This window comes from Ursus arctos, unplaced genomic scaffold (assembly GCF_023065955.2).
Source record: "Ursus arctos isolate Adak ecotype North America unplaced genomic scaffold, UrsArc2.0 scaffold_14, whole genome shotgun sequence".
Lineage (NCBI taxonomy): Eukaryota > Metazoa > Chordata > Mammalia > Carnivora > Ursidae > Ursus > Ursus arctos.
In genome coordinates, this window is record NW_026622808.1 from 64391050 (window position 1) to 64411553 (window position 20504).

At 48.0% G+C, this 20504-nt stretch overlaps 1 protein-coding gene across 5 annotated transcripts in view; it reads right to left on the bottom strand.

The window, feature by feature from the left end:
- ATP2B2 (ATPase plasma membrane Ca2+ transporting 2) overlaps nucleotides 1-20504 on the bottom strand; it is a 365663-nt gene that overhangs the window by 326132 nt on the left and 19027 nt on the right. For 2 of the 5 annotated variants that reach the window (XM_057311933.1, XM_044385062.3), the window contains exon 1: nucleotides 9146-18547. The exons of 1 other annotated variant lie outside the window; for it this stretch is intronic. The gene's annotated coding sequence lies outside the window, so the exon portion shown is untranslated. Of the gene's footprint in view, nucleotides 1-9145; nucleotides 18548-20504 lie in introns of those variants that run through there. 2 more of the 5 variants (XM_044385058.3, XM_026501361.4) reach the window with 1 other exon arrangement.

Genomic DNA, 20504 nt, shown 5'->3' on the forward strand with positions numbered 1-20504 from the left:
ATGCTGCAGTGTGGAAAAAACCTGGGCTTTTTGCCTGAGGCCAGGCTCAGCCACCACTGGCTGTGGGACACCCCAAAAAATGGCTCACCTGGAAAATGGGAAAACAGTTACACTCCTGCAGACCCTAAGATGAGGATTCCTGGGTGAGTGATGTATAAAGGGAACACCCCCAGGGGAGAGCAGTAACAGGGACAGAAAGAGAGCAAGCAAGGGCTTGACCTCAGGCAGAACTCTCTAGGGCAGCTCTGGAGGGCTAAGTCAACACTCATGGCTACCCAGCTCGGGGAAGGGAGCGGGACTTTCACCTTCCCGCACCTACCAGTAACTGCCTAAGGTCCCCACGCTGGAAGGGACATAAACTCCCAGGCATTTCTGGTTATCTGCAGATGCTGGGAAGACGCTCCAGGAACCGAGGGTAGGCGGCTAAGGAAGAGTTGCAGGTGCAGGCATTTGAAGCAAAAGCACACCACAGCTGGGGGATGGGAGTGTAGACAGAGCAGGCGATGCGAGGGGATGGGGGTTGGGTCCTCTACACCACCCACCTGGTTGAGACAGTGCAAGGATCACAGCTCCCCCAACCCCACACTCCCCCGGGGAGAGTAGAGGCTAAGATACAACCATCTCATTTAGGAGACTTTGGGCTCTCTGGGGACAGAACAGGCCCCTCCCCCCATCTCTGTCCATGGAAGGATGTTTTTGAGTGAGGGAATGCCTTGCAGTCACTGATATTATTTTACAAAGAAACCAACTCACCCCACAGCCCATGAGCCAGGCAAGACAGTGAGCATTTTATAAGGAATCTCGTTGATTGCTCACACTGACCCTGAAAGGTCAGGAACAGCATCAACCCTGTGTGACAGGTGAGGAAAATGGACTCCAGCGAGGGCAGACAGGGTCCCAGAGCTGGGGAGCGGTCCCAGGGGGCTTTGAACTTCCAGCTGCTTCACTCCAGAGCTGGGACCCCATATCCTGTCATTCTGCACACCTGTCACCTCCCTGGCAGGCTTCTGGTGGGATGATCCCATTTCGCCCTCTCTGACACACCCACGGGGCCCTGTGGTATAAGGACCTGATTTGTCTCTAACAACATAGCAGCTTCTGGGGTCCCCTTCCCCCAAAGCAAAGCCCTTCTTGCCTGGTCCCCAACTCCAGAGCAGTCAAGCTACTTACTCATGAAGGCTGGAGCTCCCTTCCCGAAACATTTGTATCGGGCAACAACCGGGCGTCACCTGAGAGCACTTCTGAAAGGCTCCTTGGTCATGGGACTCGGCTTCTGCACAGGTTAGACCTCCCCCCTCCGCCTGGCATGACCCCATGAGCTTTGTGAGGACTTAGAGACTAATCCTATTTCACCAAAACTCTTTTGTGAGCCTTGGACCTGGGTCTGCTGGGCATATTTTAAATTTTCTCTTTCTCAGAGGTAAGAGAGATGATAAAAGATTGTTGGAAACACAAGAGCAAAGGTATTTGCTCTCTCAGGTGCCTTGAAAAGGGAAGGAAGTGGAGAAGGCCACCTTTGCCTAATTTGGGGGAAAAAAAAGTCTCTTCTTGGGGCACCTGGGTGGCTCAGTGTTTAAGCGTCCTTCGGCTCAGGCCATGATCTTGGGGTCCTGGGATCAAGCTCCACATTGGGCTCCCTGCTCAGTGGGAAGCCTGCTTCTCCCTCTCCCCCTGCTTGTGTTCTCTTTCTTTCTCTGTCAAATAAATAAAATCTTTAAAAAAAAAGAAAAAGAAAAGAAAGAAAAGTCTCTTCTCCCAAAAGTCTCCCCTCCAAATTCTGGCCTTCGTCCAGTCTCCCCCATCCCTGAAAACTGCATTAGCAAGTGCCCAGATGCCTAAACCAGAAGCCCAGGAGCCATCTGGACACCCCTGCCTCATTCGCTCTGTCATCTATCATTCCAAGGCCAAGCTGCTATCAAGACAGCCCCGCCTCCCCATTCCTGTCACTGGGGCTGCCTTCAGTGGAACTTCTTGCCCAGACCACTGCAGTGGCTCCTCCCTAGACTTCCCCATCAACCCCAGCCCTTTACAGTCCAGGCTTCTAGGAACACAATTTGGTCTGTGTCACCTCATAAGCAGCTTCAAACAGCCATGAAACTTTCGTTTGCACTGGGAATGAAGAACATATTCTATACGGGGCCTGCCAGGCCCAGATCTGGCCTCACACCCATCTCAGCCTGTACCAGTCCCTCCTTGCTCTCAGAACTCAGACCACAAGCCCTCTGCACAGGTGGACCTCTCGGTCTCTTCATTCTTCCCTTAGCCTGGCTAAACTTCTCCCCATCCTGCAACCTTCTTCAGGGAAGCCTTCCCTGACCGTGCCACTCAGGCTGCATCCCTCTCCCCCATCATCCTCCGGCAGCTCCAAGCATGGCATGTTTATCTCTCTCACCACAAATACAACTTGACACACACACCTTGATTAACATCTGTCTCCTAGCTGGCCTGGGAAGGGACCTCATCTGGTTTTATTCATCCTTGTATCCGCAACACATCCATGATACCTGGCACGTAGTAGGCCCTCAATAAATATTGCCTGGGTAAACCAATGAAAGCAAAGATATATGAGAACATATGGCTGAAACTGCTTTTGAGATTGGACAGAAGACATGCCCAAAATTTAGGTTCTACATCCCTTGCTGACATCTTAAGCTCCTGAAGGAGTGACAGGTATGGTGCTGCCTCTTGCTTTGGGGGTCCCACCTACCCCAGCACAGGGATCACAGGTGTCAAAGCTGGCAACAGAAAGAAATCAATCACAGAAGGAAGAACAGACCAAGGGCTGCCACCTGAACCTGCCCAGGGAGGGCTCTGCTTCTTACTCATTGTCAGGAAAACATAGAGGAGAATTCCTTTGGATGGAAGGAACTTCCAAGAGCCTCTTGAGTAGCCCCCACAATCCATTTCATACAGAAAGCAAGCAAAAGTCAGATATTTAAGGACCTGCTTTTGGTTTTAAGAAGCCTGTGGCAAAGCAGGGATAGAATCCAGTTCAGCCACTTAGAGCTTTCCTATTTGTTGCACACTACATCTCTGGCTGCTTGGGCTGGGTCCCCAAAGATACCTAAGTACCCAAGGGTTTTTTTGGGGGGGGCAGAGATTCCCTCTTCCCCTACCTGCCAATGGTGCTTCTGAAAGCAGAGACTTGGCAAGGACTGAAAGAGATAACCAAAGGATTGGAAGAAGTGACTCTTCCAGTCCGGGGTAAATACACACACCCACGGCCTTGTGCCCAGTTCTGAACACACACCATTGTTCCTCCAAACACATAGCCCTTCTCTGTTCTTCTCTACCACACTGTTCCTGTCCCCCACTAGAATCCCCAGTGCTGATTTGCGTGGGGATGCCATTTAGTAACCAGTGCCCGCCCCCTCCTCCTCACCAAACCCCACCCACCATGTAGTGGGGTCTGCCTAATGCCCCTCTCTTGCAGGAAGTCCAGGCCACTGCTGGTGTGCCTGGTTCTCACTGGCTCACAGTCCCCCTGGTCCCTTGTTCAATAGGATTTTCCACATGCACATCTGCCCTGGCAAGAGATCCTTTATCGGAGATGGTCTCCTGTCCTCTCAGCACCCCCAGAGATGCCCTGCTGGAAACCCAGAAGAGTGGGTAGATGGGTGGGTGGATGGATGGATGGGGCAGGTGCTGCACATGCTTAACCTTGTTGCCCTGAAGAAGACCCCAAGTGTGGCTGAGGGGCACAGGCCCCCAACCCCCAGACCCACTTTTCTCTGGAGAGTGGTAGGTGTGGCTGGCAGGGAGGAGAGGGTCTCTCCCCTTTGGGAACATGAAGTTCTGCCTGCACTACTCCCTGAGCTTTAAAATTCCACCACCACCTGATGTTTTCCAGGCTTCCCACCACTTCAGTGGGGTTACCAGGCAACGGGGACTATTTCTTCCACCCCTTTAGACTCCTGTGAGGATCCAGGCAAGGTTTCCACCCTCACTGGGGCTCTGGCAAGATGGAGCACCAGAGACCTGGGACACCCAGCTTGCCACTTGCAGGCTGTGTATCCTTGAGTAGACTTTTCCCTGTTGGGTCTTAGTTTCCCCGTTTGGAATAGGAAGGCACTAGGCAGGACCATCTCAGAGGTGGTCCCTACCAAAACTACTCTTTGCTGGGCACTGTCCAGAAGGCCTTGCAGTGGCCAGAAGAGTTAGATATTCTCCTCCATTTTACAGATGAGGAAACTGAGGCAGAGAGGCAGTCACTGGCTCAAGGTCGCCCAGCTGGTCAACGGTGGGGGTAGTCTGCGTGGGTCTCTCTAATTCAGAACTGGCCACGCTCTCAGACACCCCAATAAGATGCCTTTGAGTGATTCTCAGACATCTCAAGGGCTGGCGGGGTGGGAGGCCCGGATGGGTTCCAGAGGCTGCTGTTTCTTAGCATAAATCCCCCTGAAGCAAGGTGGCAGGGAACAGTGGCTTAGAGCATGGCCTTTCTGGGTTTCCCCAGCTCTCAGCGTGTAACCTGAGCTGCATTCCATGCCAGTAAGTCCCATCCAAGTGCCATGCTACCTGACTGCTCAGGTGACACGGACCAGGAACTTTCACACCTCCCAAGTCCTTTGATCTGCACAGAACCCCAGGGCTCAGCAGGGCACCTTTACTGGTGACCCCATTCTAGGGATGCTGGGATGAGGCTGGGAGAGGGAGGTCCCTTGCGAAGTTAACGTGTGCCCCTTTCAGACCCGGATCCTTCCACTCCAGATCTGGTGTGCGCTGAACAGGAGCTACAGTTGAGAACAAGCTTAAGAGACAGGCAGGCATGATGGGTGGCCAAAATCTCCACAGGCTCAGGACTGACTCTCTCCAGTCCTCTGGGTGAATTCCGAGCTCCCTCCCTCACTATGCAAAATAAACAACCGAGACAACCTAATTAGAGGGAGGAGAGCTCTGAGTGATCTATTTTCAAAATCAAGGGCTGCTATTTCATTTTTAAAAAGAAATAGCTGAGCTAGGATAGAAAGTGTGGGGGTGGGCAGGGGAGGGGAGCTCACAGGCTCTCCTGGTGGCTGCTGCCCTCCCCCTCTGGCTTCTGGCCTCCTCATGCCATGTGACCTCAGGCACACACGCAGCGGCATTGCCAGTGGCTTCTCAATGTACAGGTGAAAAGTGCCAGCACCTGGGTGGCTCCATCGGTGAAGCATCTGCCTTCAGCTCAGGTCATGATCCCAGGGTCCTAGGATCGAGTCCCACATGGGGCTCCCTGCTCAGCGGGGAGCCTGCTTCTCCCTCTCCCTCTGCCTCCCTTCAGCTCTGCCTACTTGTGCGCTCTCTCTCTCTCTAATAAATAAATAAATAAAATCTTTAAAAAAAAAGGTGATGTAGGGGTTCAAGGCACTCACTAGTACCCTACACTTTAGGGTTAACCCCCTGCTTCTGTTCATTTGATCCCCATGACAAACAGAAACTATAGGTCTCATTGTTATCACCACTGGGTGGAAGGAAGTTCAGAGAGGTTAAGTGACTTGGCCATGATCACACAGTATAAGAATTGCAGAGTTGGGATTCAAATCCAGACTAATCTAACTCCTGATTCATACCCTACCTGCCACACGCTTCTGAAGTGAAATTCTATGACTCTACCAAGATTATCAATACTAATAGGATATTAATATAGTATTGAGTAGTTTAATCCCATACTATGTGCCAGATTACTTGAAACTGACCCTCCTGCTTCCAGACACACCCCTGCCTCAGGGCCTTTGCACTGGCTGTTCCCATTCCTGGAAGGTTCTTTCTCAGTTATCCTCATGGCTCACCTCCTTCAAGTCTTTGCTCAAAACTCACCTTCCCAAACTCCTATTTAAAATTGCACCCCCATCTCTATGCCAAACTCCCAATCCTTCCATCCTGTTTTATTTTTCTCTATGGCACTTCTCACCATCTAAAACACTCAGTGTATTTTGTTTGCTGCCCATCTCCATGAGAATTTACCCTCTCTTAAGGCAGGGCCCCCCAATATCCCCAGCCCTTAGCACGGACCACAGCACACAGTAGGGGGCATATAGAAGGCACTGAGTGGATCATGTTGAATCCTGACTGCTCAAGGCAACCTGAGGAGAGGGGTATGGTTTTATCCCCACTTTGCAAATGGAGAAGTTCAAGAACCCAAGGCACATTGCTTGTAAATGCAAAATTCAGCCCTGGAGGCAAACCCCCAACAACTGAGATACTAAGAATATAATGGAAGGAGGGTGAGGGGGGTGAGGGAGTGGAGACTAAGGAGCCATGGTCCTCATCAGACCATGAAACCTATTTGTCAAAGGCTTTTCTTTTCTTGTCCAAAATAGGACTCAGTTTGGGACCCCAGGCAGGACGCTGATGACATTTTGGACCCAGGACCATATCTTCAGGGTTAGAGAACCCCCGATGGTGAAGGATGTTCCTGAGGAGAGCAGGGTTGGGGACACCTCCACCCCATCCAGCAGGGCGGAGCCTCTTCTGGTCTGCAGCTCATGAGCATTCTTATTCTGCGTCAAGAGGGCCCCTCCCCTCCCAGCTCCTCTCTGATCCCCTTGTCCTGGCCTCCCCTCTCCTTCAACCTTTAAACTGGAGCGGATTCTAACTTTGGTTTGTGTCAAAGTCACCTGGGGAGTTACAAATAAGGGGCAGGGCCCCTCCCCCAGACTCTGGGTCCAGGAGCCAAGTGGATCTGGGTGCCTGTAATTTTGACAAGATCCTGGGCAGATGTAAGGTGGGTGATCCACAGAGCTCCCTGAACAAGAGCTCCCTCACAGACTGCATCTGCAACCTTGGCCTTGGTTTGTGTGCTCCTCTGTGCCCTGGGGAGAAGTCCTCAACCAGACTCTAAATACTTCCATCCTTTAACTCTGACCTGAATGCTCAGTAGATGTTCAATAAATTCTTGAGGGTTGGCTGAGGTCAGCCCAGCTGGGAGGGATGAGTAATTCACAAGGTAAAGGACTCCAGAGCCAAAATTATCCCAGCTGGCAGAAACCATGGGCCAGGCAGAGAGAATGATATTCAAGGATAGTTGAAAGGCAGGCATCTGGACTCAGAAAATTAATTACAACTCAGTGGAGATTTGCTTGGTAGTAGTTTTTGTGAGAAAGATTTGAGAGGCATATTTGACAGGGTTAATAGGAATTAACAGTATGATATGGATGCTTGAAATAAAAAAGCCAAACCAAAATTAGGTCACATTAAAAGAGGTAGGGTGTCTAATCAAGGGAGGGGATGGTGCCCCTCTTTTTGGACTAGGGCAACCTGATCGAAGGGTGATATTGGACTCCCTGGAAGAAGAATATTGATAGGCAGCTGTCACTCTGAAGATAATGACTGAGATGGTGGTTGGGGGTTGCAGGGAGGGGGGGGGGCATCTAAAAATCATTTTACCCGAAGAACAAAGTAAAAATAACAAAATGGGGAAAGTTTAGCCTGGACAAGTTAAATCCTGACACCAGTTGTTCAATACCTATAGGACTCTTGTGTGGAAGAGGGCCTGGACAGAGAACATAAAATGGGTGGACAGAAGCTGCAACAGGGAAGAATTAATTCTAATGCTGGAAATGAACACAAAAATGGGGTTTTCCAACACTGGAGCTGGTGCCCTAAGAGGTAGTGACTTTCCTGTCACTATAGGCATCCAAGAAGAGCTGGCTGGCTCCGATTCCAGGAGGCTGTAAAGGGTTTTCTGCATTGAGTAGGAAGGAATGTCAGATGCCCTGTAAGGTCCCTTTGACTTGGAGATCCCAGAATGTTTTTGGCTCAAATGGGGTCATTTCTCATCTGAAAAGAGCTAGCCTCTGGGCAAGAGGTATGACCTGAAGGCTGACCTGAAGTATGCTGCCCTAGAGACACTCAGAGAATTCAGGATACCTCGTGTTCTCCAGGCAGAAAGCACAGTCGGAATGCAGGCTTGAAATAAAGAAGGTCGTGTAGGGCAGGAGACAGGCAGAAAGCCAGGGGTCCCAGGAGTTGGCTTCAGTTCAGATGCTGACTTGTTGTGTGATTTGGGGCCCTCTCTGTGCCTCAGTTTCCAAAATATACCGCAGGCTAGGCCGAGTCCCAGGAAACCCCATCAGAGATTGTGCATTTATGGAAAGCTCCAGGTGATGCTGATGCTGCTGGATGGGGGGCCACACTCTGAGCAGCACGGAGCTAGCCGTCTGCAGTCTCTTTGTGTCTGGACAGTCTGGAATCCCAGACTCCCTGCTCCCTCCTCTGCAAAAGAAAGGAACTAGAGGGTATTATGCTAAGTGAAATAAGTCAATCAGAGAAAAACAATTATATGATTTCACTATGTGGAATTTAAGAAACAAAACTGAGGATCATAGGGGATGGGAGGGAAAAATAAAGTAAGACCAAATCAGAGACGAAGACAAACCATAAGAGACTCCTAACTACAGGGAACAAACTGAGGGTTGCTGGAGGGGAGAAGGGTGGGGGGATGGGATAACTGGGTGATGGGCATTAAGGGGGGTACTTGATGGATCGAGCACTGGGTATTATACGCAGCTGATGAATCACTAAACTCTACCTCTGAAACTAGTAATACACTAGATGTTAATTAATTGAATTTAAATAAAATTAAAAAAAAAAAAAAGAAAGGAAAAGCCTGGGGCAGTTGCCAGTGTGACTTACAAATGACCCTTTCAAACTAGGAAAAGTGGTAGTAAAGCTCCCAAACTGCCTAGCGTAGTGTAGGGTGAAGGGGTGAATACACTGGTCTGCTTAGCAACTGGGAGACCCAAGGACGCTGGTGGCCTTGCAGCAGCCCCTTCCCGGGAGGAAAACACGTCCCCCAGAGTCCCCGTGAAGCACTATCCCCATTAAGCTCGAGTCTTGGAGAAAGGCAAGTCATTGGGACTCCCCGCTGTATGCTCTGTGGGGAGGGGACCCTAAGGTACACTGTACTCTGTGCAATGGTCCGTATTTGCCTGTTAGAGAGTGATTTTACGCAACGCGACAGCCAAGCAAACATTCGATACGGTGTTTGGGGCCTGCAACCTTCCCGCAATCCTTTGAGATCACAAGCCCCCACTGGTTCAATCACAGGCCAGGGTTTCTGCTGAGACCCATGAACAAACAAGCTCTGAAACCCCAGGTCAACCCCAGCTTCCCCAGCCTCCTGGCACTCCAGTGTCCAGCCCTGTAAGCAAAGCAGCTACAAACTCACGGCTTCAGAAGAGGCCCTTGATTTTGTTCACAACAGCGGGATGTGTACCAGGCACGTTCTATTTTTGGCTTCTTGCTCTGATGACGTGGAGGAAGAGAAAGACGCCGGCGGAAAAGGTCAGGCAGGTGGGGCTAAGTTGGGTTAAGGACTGCTTTAATGGGCTCTCTGGAAAGCCCAGGTGTCTTCCAGTTCCTGCTCTTTCTAGGATTCCCGGCCCAATGGCCTGCGTCAAGAAAACAGCTTTGCATTCGGCACAGGGCGGTTTGGATTAATCATTATTCATTGCCATTCCCATCACTTGGAGCAGGACCCCTGGCGCAGGCCCAGGCACAGTCGCTAAATTTTAAAGGTTTGCAGATTACCTAGCCAGGGAGTGACGATATGACCAGGGTGTGCAGAACAGGATTATTAGGGTCATAAATTTTTATTAAAGGTCACTAACAGATTTATAGAAAGCACTGTAAAATGACACTCGTTTTTATTAGCAGGGATCCCAGCCCATGACAGAAAGTGCCTGGGCTGAAGCAAAGCTGCAGGGCTTTCTCCAAAAGTGTGGCCTTTGATTCAAGCTCTTATAACCCCAGGTGGAATTGACACCGAAATCCCCAGAGTTCTCAGCTGGGTGGGGGAAGGACGCTCCTGGGATTATTCAGGGAAGGCCTGGTGGAAGTTCAAGGCCCTGATGCACAGAGTGGTCACAGGGTGTGGCTTGGCTCCTGCCTTGGCCACATGCTAGGTGGTGGCCCGGGCTGGTCATTTCTCCTCTCAGAGAGTATGTTTTCTCCTTTGAAAAATATGGGTGGTCATGTCCACCTTTAGGAAAGTCGTGAGGGTTAAGGTATGTTGCAATTGCCAATACAGGTTAAGTTGGAGCATGCAGGGCTCCCTATTAATTCCATGACCACTGATTTTCTTTTCCAAGTACATGTCAAATGCCTGAACAGACTCGATTTACCAAATGGTGAGGGCAGATCCAGAACCCTGCCCTGGAAAGGGTTAACCTGACCCTAGGTGCTCCCAAGTGGAGTGTATCCTGGTAGCTCAGGGGTCTTCAGAGACTCTCATATCAACATCTAATTTCAGTATGCTTTTCTTGAAAAGAAAAGAAAAAATGCCTTTGGAGATGCAGACAGACTAGGAGAGACCCTACAGAAGTGATGGTGTTGGGGAGAAGTTCAGGTGTGCTTTTCCCTGCCATCTTCCCAGACTTTAGAAACACGAGAGTCGGTTGTATAAAACAGAGGCAAGCATAGGCGTTGGACACAGGCAGATCCAGGTTCAAATTCCAGCTTTCGTGTCCTCGTGGTAAGACTTGGACAAACTGCACAGCCTGAGTCATGGGTTCCTGATATACACAAGGGGAAAACCATTCGCTTCATGATTACATGCAAGTGTGGAAGCCATATGAGGGGGTGGGGGAGGGCTTTTCAGCATCCTCTCCCTCCTCGCTTCGGGGAATCTACCCTCTGCCCCGTTTGGTCCTGGCAGTCATCAAATGCTCAGTAGGGGAGAATGTGTCTTAAAATGAAGGCAAACCAGAAAAAGCAGAGCAGAAAAAAAGAGGGAAAGTGGGTCACACATTTTAGGTCCTTGATCAAGCCTGACCTGAAACTAGGTATCCCTGGATTGTTTGGATATGTGGACAAATAAATATCCACTTCAGTTATTTGGTTGGATTTTTATTTACTTATAAAGACCTGACTCATGAGATTATATATAATGCATATTAAATGCCAAACAGACAAGGGACACACAGATGTAACTTCATAAGTGCTAGGTTTTTTTTTAAATAGAAAATAGTGTTTTTTCTTTATTTTATTTCCCAAGCTTTTATTTTGAAAAATTTCATCCTACAGAAGATTTGCAAGAATAATGTGTGCGTTTACCTACTTTTCACTTAAATTCACTAATTGTTAACGTTTTACCCCTTTTGTGCTCCTTCCTCCCCATCTCCCTCCCTTTCCCCTTCACTGAGACATTGGTCCATTTCAATCCAAAGTACTTGAGTGGGAATCTCCTAAGAACAGAGACATCCTCGCACCGAGGAAATTCAACATGGACACCGTACATCTAATCCACAGCCTGTGTTCAAATTTATCCAGTTGTCTCCATATCCTTACAACTCCTTTTTCTACCCAAGATCATGCATTATGTTTGTTGTCATGTTGCTTTAGTCCACTTTAATTTAGAACAGTTCTCCAGACGTTTTCTTTCTTGCAATATTGACATTTAGGAGAAATCCCTTACTTCGGATTTGTCTTAGTGTTTGTTTCTCATGATTTAGTTTCATATTAACCATTCTAGGCAGGTGATATTGAGGGAAATAGGATTTAATTGTAGTAAATATTTTATTGGAGTCTCACAGATACAGATAAGTGACCAGAGCCTGCACCTTCACAAACCGAATGAATGCATCTGTGTGTCCAGCCCCTGGGCCAAAACACAGAAAGGACCAGCCTCCCAGGAGTCCCCCTCACGCCCCTCCCGGTCCGCCTGCGAGTTCTGTCATCACAGATTAGTTCTGCCTGTTTTTGACCTTCACATGAATGGGATCGTTCAGCAAGTTCCTTTTGGGGTTGGCTTTCTTTCACTCAATGTTGTCTTTGTGAGATTCAACAGTGTTACTACATATATCTGTGGTTCACACATATATGATTATTGATTTATTATTTTCAGAGGAATGAAGAGTGAATCAGGCCATGTATGTTTTCAACAAATCGGAGGGTCTGGCACTAGCCCTCTAAGCTGGCCTGGCCTGCCATTCACTGAGTACCTCCTTGCTCATAAGTCCAGCAGCAAATAATGCTAGGGGTCCAGGCATGGCCCAGGATTCCTGATGATCTGGCTCTGGCCTACTTTCACTAACACTGACTTTACGCTACTCAAATCTTGGCCTTGGCCCTGAACTGGGCCACCCATTCCAATCAGCCTCTGGATTTGCTGTTCAGAACTGCCAGGCCTTGGTGATCTGCCCCGCCTCTCTCTTCATTCACTAGCACTGCACCCGGTACCCTCCAGCCACAGTGACCTCCTCTCAATTCCAACGTCAGGGCCTTTGCACACACTGAGCTCTCTGCTTGAAATGCCCGCCCCCCACTCTTTGCCTAGTGATCATGTGCGCATCTTTTAGGACTTGGTGTAAATGCCACTTACTCAGAGAGGTCTTCCCTGATAACCACGGTGAATGTCAGTTTCTAGTCATTTTCTCCCATAGCCATGTGATCATAACCGTGATCACAATTTGCCAAGATATATTTATGAATTTTATCCATTTTCTATTCATCTCTTCCATTAGTTCCATGAGGGCAGAGATTGTGTGTGTTTCATTTTTCTGGCTTATTGAACACTTAGTGCAGGATCTGGTGCTTTCTAAGCTCAATGAAGAAAGAGGAAAGGAAGGACAGAGTAAAGAAGGAGGGGGGAAAGAAAGGAGGGAGAGAAGGAGGGAATCAGGCCTTGGTCTCTGGATCTTGTTTTTTCCTTGGACCTAGGCCAGCTTCCCCTTATGGGTCCCAGTCACTTTTGTTGCCAGGGACGGGTGCCACATAACCGTAGGGAGCCCTTGGCCACCCACAGTGGTCTAGCCTCAGACCCTCTGCTGAGTGAGACAGTGGCAGATGGCTGATGCAAGCTGCTGTCACACCCATGGGAATATCTCTGTGCTCCCAATGGGCAGCTGCGTCTCGCTCACCTTCAGGCAGCACGTTTAAACACTGATCCCCTGTGTGACAGGGTGGGAGCATGGGGGATGGAACCATGCTCACGCTCCTGGTGAGGAGTAAACTAGTGGCAAAGTGTCTCTGGAGGTCAGTTTGACTCCACATGCCTGGCACTCAGTAGAAGGGCCATAAGGATTTCTCCAAAGAGCTGAATGGCTTTTGGCCCATGGATCTCACTTCTAGAAAGCCATTCTACGGGAAAGAGGAGTAAGGATGTGCACAAAGACCTAGCAGCAAGGCAGTTCCCTACAGTGTTAGTTATAACAGTTAAAGAACGAAAAGCTGTCTAGGTCCAAAATAAAGGATTGCTTAAATACATTATTTCGTATTTAGGTGGAAGGTGATTTAATCATTTTTTAAAATATTTTTTTATTTAAATTCAATTAACATTTATTATTGGTTTCATGATTTAGCCATTTTATTTTTTAAAATTTTTAAAAGATTTTATTTATTTATTTGACAGGGAGAGAGACAGCGAGAGAGGGAACACAAGCAGGGGGAGCAGGAGAGGGAAAAGCAGGCTTCCCGCTGAGCACAGAGCCCGATGCGGGGCTCGATCCCAGGACCCTGGGATCATGACCTGAGCCGAAGGCAGATGCTTAATGACTGAGCCACCCAGGCACCCCTGATTTAGCCATTTTATATTATGTTGTGGCTGACATAATATTTACTGGCAAGGAAAGATATGTGATATGAAGAAAGGTTATAAGATAGGATGTTAAATATGATCCTATTTTTTATTGAAACAATATTGATGACTAACAATTACATAAAACTGGTGTGCCAGGCCCTGTTCCAAGTACCTTCCAAGTAGTATCCCATTTTCTCCTCCCACAACCCTATGAGGCAGGTACTATTGACACGCCCACTTTACAGATGACAAAACTGAGACACAGGGCAACTTAAAAATAAAACCTTGAAAATCCTCTGACACCACAGACATCCTATCTCCAGCCACCAACCTGCTTTGCAGCCCTGAGGGAGATCATGGACCCTTTTGGAGCCTCCACTTTGCCATCTAAAGTGGAGCACCCCCGCTAATCCTCACACTTTGGGAGGGAGGTGTGTCCCGATTTCACATACAGGGAGATTCATGTGCAAAACAGTGACATGCCCAACTTACTCACTCACTGTCCTGTTCACACAAATATTCATGGGGCACATGCTGGGTGCAGCCACTGTGCTTGGTCCTCAAGATACAAATACAAGAACAGCCTAAATAACAACTAGTAACGTTTATTAAGCACCTGTTACCTGGCAACGATTATTAGGCACCTACCATATTTAGATATATTAGTTCACATATTCTTTACAACCATATCCTGAGAGGCAGGTGCTATTTTTATGCTGATTTAACAGAGGGGGAAGCTGAGGCTTAACAAGGTTCAGGAATTTGCCCAAAGTCATACTGCTAGTAAATGGAGGAACCAGGATCCAAACACAGTCTGGCTTCAAAGCCTGCAAATTTAACTATTCTGCTAATCTGGTCCTTGCCTTTGAGAGTTTGCAGTTTAGTATGGAGAATTTATCATCTCCAGGCACACAATAGGTGCTCAAAACGTGTTTATTAGATGAGCGGATGATTGGCAATGTAAGGTGTTCAGAAATGCCTGAGGCAGTCATAGAAGGCTTCCTGGAAGAGAGGGCAGTGATGCTGGGTCATGAGAAATGAGCAGGAGTTCATCAGGACTCTACATCCATATCTCTGTCCTTTCACAAGTCACACGGATTCTACAACGAACAGTGACTGATGGAAAGGGATCTCAGCAGTATGAGGTTCCCATCCTCACCTTACAAATGTCTGCCATGAAGGATTTTCCATCTGCCTCCACTACCAGGTCTGAATTCCTCTTTGCCCTGCATCTGACAGCAAGTTCTGAGCATGGAATTCCACGTAAACGCTGGTGTTACCTCAGAAGGTAGGGAGTGCACCAAGATTAAAAGCAAAGACAGGAAGTGTGAATCAGAGAGGTGCAGAAACAGATACTGGTCGAGAACATGGGTTTGGGGGCAGAGAGACTTGGGTTCAAATTCCAGCTTCCCCATTAACTGGCTGTGTGACCTCAGGTAAGTTACTTAAACTCCCTGTGCCTCAGTTTCTTTGCCTATAAAATGACGATAACAACTGTATCTACCTAGTAGGGCAGTCATGGTAATTAAATAAGTCAATAGATGTAAAGTGTTTACAAAGCACCATGGGAAATGCTTAGTAAATTCAGCCTAAATTTTAAGTTAATATTCAAAACCTGAGAGCTTTCTGGGAAGACAGGGCAGCTGCATGAAAGTTTGTGAAGAGGACAGACCTGGACGGGGTGGAGAGTGTCCCTGTGGACTCTCCGTACAAGGACTTCTGACCAGGGCAGAAGCAGGGCCCAGTGGGGGATTTAGGTGAATAAACGCAAGAAACAAGAAATTCCAGAATCCTCCATATGTAGTCTGGCCTGGCTAAAGAAGGACTCAGGGAGAAGTCTTCATGGGTCAGTCTGTGAGCCCAATGGCTTCTGACAGGACAACCACAGGGTACCTGGCAGGAAGCACCTCTGCAACTGAAATGAGGACTGGAGTGGGAGATGGACCCGTTCTTCGTATGTGCATGGTTCATAGACTGTAGTGTGCAGACCGTGGATTACTATGTGCTGTGCACATGTTAGCTCTCTCTGTGGAACTTGATACGCTAAAAGATGGGGGTACAAAATGAATGATCATAGAGATACCCAGTGAGTCTTGGCTGTGTGCACTTCACCTCCATTATCTCATTTGACCTTCACAGAATCCTTGCCAAATAGGTACCTTTATTGGGTTCATTTCATAGATGAGAAAACTGAGGCTCAGATAAGTTGATCCACTAAGGGGTAGTTCTGGGATTAGAACCCAGGTTTGTGTGGTTGCAGGACATGTGCTTGTAACCACATTTTGCAATCTCTAGGGTGAGTCAGAGAAAAAGGTTCAGGCAGGGAACACGAGGTAAGACAGCACTCCTGAATTATAATAGTAGAAAACGTCCCTGGAAGATGGGAATGGGTGTCAGTGTTGAAGAGCTGATTGCATGGCCCTGCACACTTCTTCAAGCAGTGAGGCGATGACGTGATTGAATAATAGGCCAAACTCAAGATTCTCTGCCCCTCAGAACAGTCCCCAGGAGGAGCACGCGACTGGTTCCTTCTGGGCTGCGACCACTGAGAACATCACTGCCAACATCCCTTTCAAGGTTGGTGGTGAATCAGCCAAGCAAATAGGTCTCCCTACTTTATTTCTCATTTTGACCCAAGGCCTTATCACTTGATTTATAATCTTTATTAGACTGTCCCACTGACATTGTGCCCTTTTCAAAACCTCCCCGCCCTTGCAGTGAATATCTACTGTCGGCCATGCCCCGATCTCCAGCACAGACTGGTGTCTTCCCTATCCCATGGGGCTTGGGTGAAAGCTGTCAATCCTGCACCTTCCCTGGCCAATCAAGGCAGCTCATCCTTCTGTCCACAGCGATTGGTCTAAGAAGAAGGCACATGACCCAAGCTGGGCCAATCCCAGTTCATGCATGAGATTTGCTTTCTGCACAGGGATGGGAGAAGACTGTTCTTTGTATAAGTTTGTGAACTTACTGTGAGAACCACATCCGCCCAGAACCACTGGTGGCCATCTGATCTCCCATGAGGAGCAAACCCCTGAGAATGAAGCCAACACTGGAAGTGGAGCTGAGAGACGAAAGGAAAACTGAGCCCTCATAATAGGATTTGAGCCTCTTGATTCAGCTGTGCCTGATGCCCCCACCCCTGTGCTTTGCAGTTGTGTAAGTCAATACATTCATTTTTAGTTTAAACTAATTTGTGCTGCGATTTGGCCACTGGCAACTGAAAGACTTCTATTAAATACCACCCTCAAAGGACTCATCAATTAATTGTCTCATGCAACAATGATCTATTTAGTACCCACTTTGGGTCTGGCACTGATACACTATCTGCCTAAATGAAAATTAGGATGTAGATTTATCTTTTTAAGATATTTGGGGTAATGGGACCCGGGCGCTGAGGGCAATTTTTAAAGAGAAGTGTCCACCGTGTCTGGGTCCAAGTTCAGCTCTTAGGAGTAGGTCTGTGGTAATCATAACCACAGCAGGGATCACACTAGCAATGAAAGCTAATGAAGTGTGTGGAAACAAGTTCCAATAGTCATCATTGCCAACTAAATGGCCATTTTACTTGGGACAATGACAAAATCAAGATGATGGTTGAATTTCTGCTGTTGTGAGTTCATTCTGGAAGACAGTCAGCATGGGAGTTGAGGTCAGAGGGGAAAGGGGAAGGGAAGTTAAGCCTGAGAGTTCGTGAGGGTTCACACTTCTGAGGGAATTTACCAGAGGCTAAGAATCATTCAAGACCAGGGAACACTCTCTAAATCCAGATCACCCATGATGTTCTGCTTCTCTAAGGTTTCTCTCTTAGAGCCCATCTTCTCATCTTTAAAATGGGTATATTAATTCCCTACCATCTAATGCTCAGGGTTGCTGCAAGGATCAAATGAAATGCTTTATAAATGGCAAGGACCAAAGCTTGCTTTCCAGTGAAAGCAGGTACCCAGTTGAAGGACTAAAATCTGTCCTGTGGAGTCAGACCAGTAAGTGTGCTTGCCAGGGCCAGACGGGTGGTGAAGAGGCACAGAACAAAGCAGATTATCTCCAAGAAGGTGGCTGAGCAAGCAGAGCACAGCTGTGGGTTTTGTAGAAATGACTCTTGGAAAGCAAGTACTTCCACGCATACCATGGAGACTCTAGCTGAGGTGTCTCCACTTCACAGTGAGATTGCCAGACCTCAGCTAAAAGCATCCTTACCCTCCTAAGAGAGAGAAAGTCTATGTGTGGCCACATTCACCTCTGTTTAGAGCCACACAAACCCGAGAGGGCGAATAGGGTTCACGTCCAGCCCACTGTCTGCTTACCTAACAGTGTGCACTGGGGCTGCTTCTGCTCAGAGGGGGCGCCTTTTCCTAATGTGCACAAAGGTGCCCTATGGTCTAATGGTGGACGTGTGCATAAGCAAACACACACAGGAATGCGTACATGCATGACAGCAGTGGGGATCTCCGTGTGAAAGTTTATGACCGACAAATCTTTGGCAACTAGAATTCTAGTTCCATTCTTCACTAATTTGTTTTCTAAGCCCCAGTACAAAACTAAATTTTTCTAAAACTAAATTTTTAAAAAAGATTTTATGTATTTGAGAGAGAGCGCACAAGCAGGGGGAGCGGCAGGCAGAGGGAGAAACACACTCCCCGCTGAGCAGGGAGCCCAATGTGGGGCTCGAGCCCAGGACCCCAGGATCACGACCTGAGCTGAAGGCAGATGCTTAACCAATTGAGCTACCCAGGTGCCCCTAAATTACTTTTTGTATGACATCTGGACTTTTTATCCAAACACACTAAAGGACAACCTTCAAACAGATCCATTTTGAGCAGGGGTGACTTTGTTTTAACAAGCCACTCATTCTCCTCTCATGGCTAAACTGTAAAATACTAAATCTGGGGCGCCTGGGTGGCTCAGTCATTAAGCGTCTGCCTTCGGCTCAGGGCGTGATCCCAGAGTCCTGGGATCGAGCCCCACATCAGGCTCCTCCGCTGGGAGCCTGCTTCTTCCTCTCCCACTCCCCCTGCTTGTGTTCCCTCTCTCGCTGGCTGTCTCTCTCTCTGTCAAATAAATAAATAAAATCTTAAAAAAAAAAAATACTAAATCTGTCTGTTCTGCCTTCCTCTGTCCCTCATCTTCCTCTCCTCCGTTTTGATTCCTACTGACCCAGAACCTTGTGGTTGGCCCCATTTGAACCATGTGGGATGGGAACTTAAATCTGTGTAAGCAGAGAGAGAGGTCAATGCCTGTCTGATAAAAGGCAGTCTGGCACATACTGTTCTCCACAGAAAAGCACCAACAGACCAGTCAAACTCTCTACCTGGTTTCCTCCGATTATTAACTAAGCACCCCTGATGGTGCCCGGCACTGTGCTTGCCACATTCTCAGTAAACCTCCCCAGTATCCCTATTTCACAGATAAGGAAACTGAGGCCATTTCCTAAACAGTACTTTCTCTGTCCTCTGAAAAATAAAACTAAGAACAAAGGAAGTTAGGTGCAATTCACGGGGATTTGTTCTGGAACACTGGGGTGGGAGTGCTGTGTGGTGCCCATGCCACCTACAACATTCGTTTCCCAGGTGCAGAGAATGTGGCCCAAACAGGAGCCTGGGATGGTAGAGAGGCACGGCTGCGAGGGCTGGAGCCCTGTCTTCTAAAAGCACAGAGGGCACTGAGAATCTGGGGGCGAGGCTGACCTCTCTTATGCATGGCCCAAAGTGGTGGTAGAGGGACGCTGCTTCCACATGGAAGGCTTCCGAATACACATAAGCCACAGGAAATAAAGAGCGTGGGTTCGGGGAGTCTGTTCTGCCTCTTCCTGGTGGCCTTGGGTTGATGATTAACCCCTCTGCACCCCAATCTCCTCACCTGTGAAATGGGAACAATACAAATACCTTCCTCAAAGTGTTGCTGTTGAGGATCAAGGAGGACAAGTCCTAAAACGCTTAGCACGGTATGTGGTGCATACCACGTACTCAAGTATTTTTGACTTGTGTTCTCTTGGTGGGCTAAAGAGTGCCTTACTGCCTCTGCTCCAGAATGAATGAAATAGAAGATGCTTTTCCAATGGCATTTCAGGTCAACGCTTTTCTTCAGTTTTAGAGTCTTCTGGGAACAGCTTTAGAGGAAATTTGCTCTAATGAGACTTTTCAGTCTTAGTGAAAAAACAAAGAATTACGTGATAAAATGATGAAGATTAAAAGGGTCACCGGGACTCAAGACATCTGCCGGTTATTAGTTATGTGGCTTCAGAAATATTAATAATGGTCAACTGCCAGTATTTATGGAATACATCCTCTGTTCCAGGCACTTGTTAAGCTTTATATACACACATGCCCAGATATATATTCACCATCATTATTCCCGTCAGATATTCATTAAATTCTCACCACAACCCCTGTGAGGAAGGTGTCAGGTGTTTTCCCTCTTTCCTCTTCCAGCCTCTGTTTCTCCAATTGTGAGGGAGTCCAGAGCACACTGATCCACCTCGTAGGGTTATCAGGAATACCCAGAAGACAAGATATGTGAAGTTCTAGAAAACAATGAGGGCTTGTCCCTGCTGCCAGATGTCAGCCATTCTCTGTGGATCTCTAGCCACAGCCTTGGTGGCTGATTCTGGGAAGGGCACCCCAATCCCCAGGTGTGGCACCTGCCCCTAGCCCACCTGCCATCAACAGAATGTTGACTTGAAAGCCCAAATCTAGAATAATGGGCATGTCTTACTGTTCATAGATATCTTCCTGTATGTCCTTTGTCCTCAAATTCCTACTGTTAAAGATCAGAAGGGAAAACATTTTATTCAGAAAATAGTCTGAGTCCACTTAGCTATAAATTTGTCCTTGATGGTTTATGCTAAATGACCTGAGTCTTCCAACAGAGCCACCAGAGACAGAAAATTCACTCTCAGAGGGGGACAGAGTTAAGGCAAATAGACTTGCATACCAGCATGATTTATCGCTTGCCAGGTCACCTATGGTTGGCCAGCAGAAGCAGCCAAACCAGCAAAGTCATTTTACAAAAT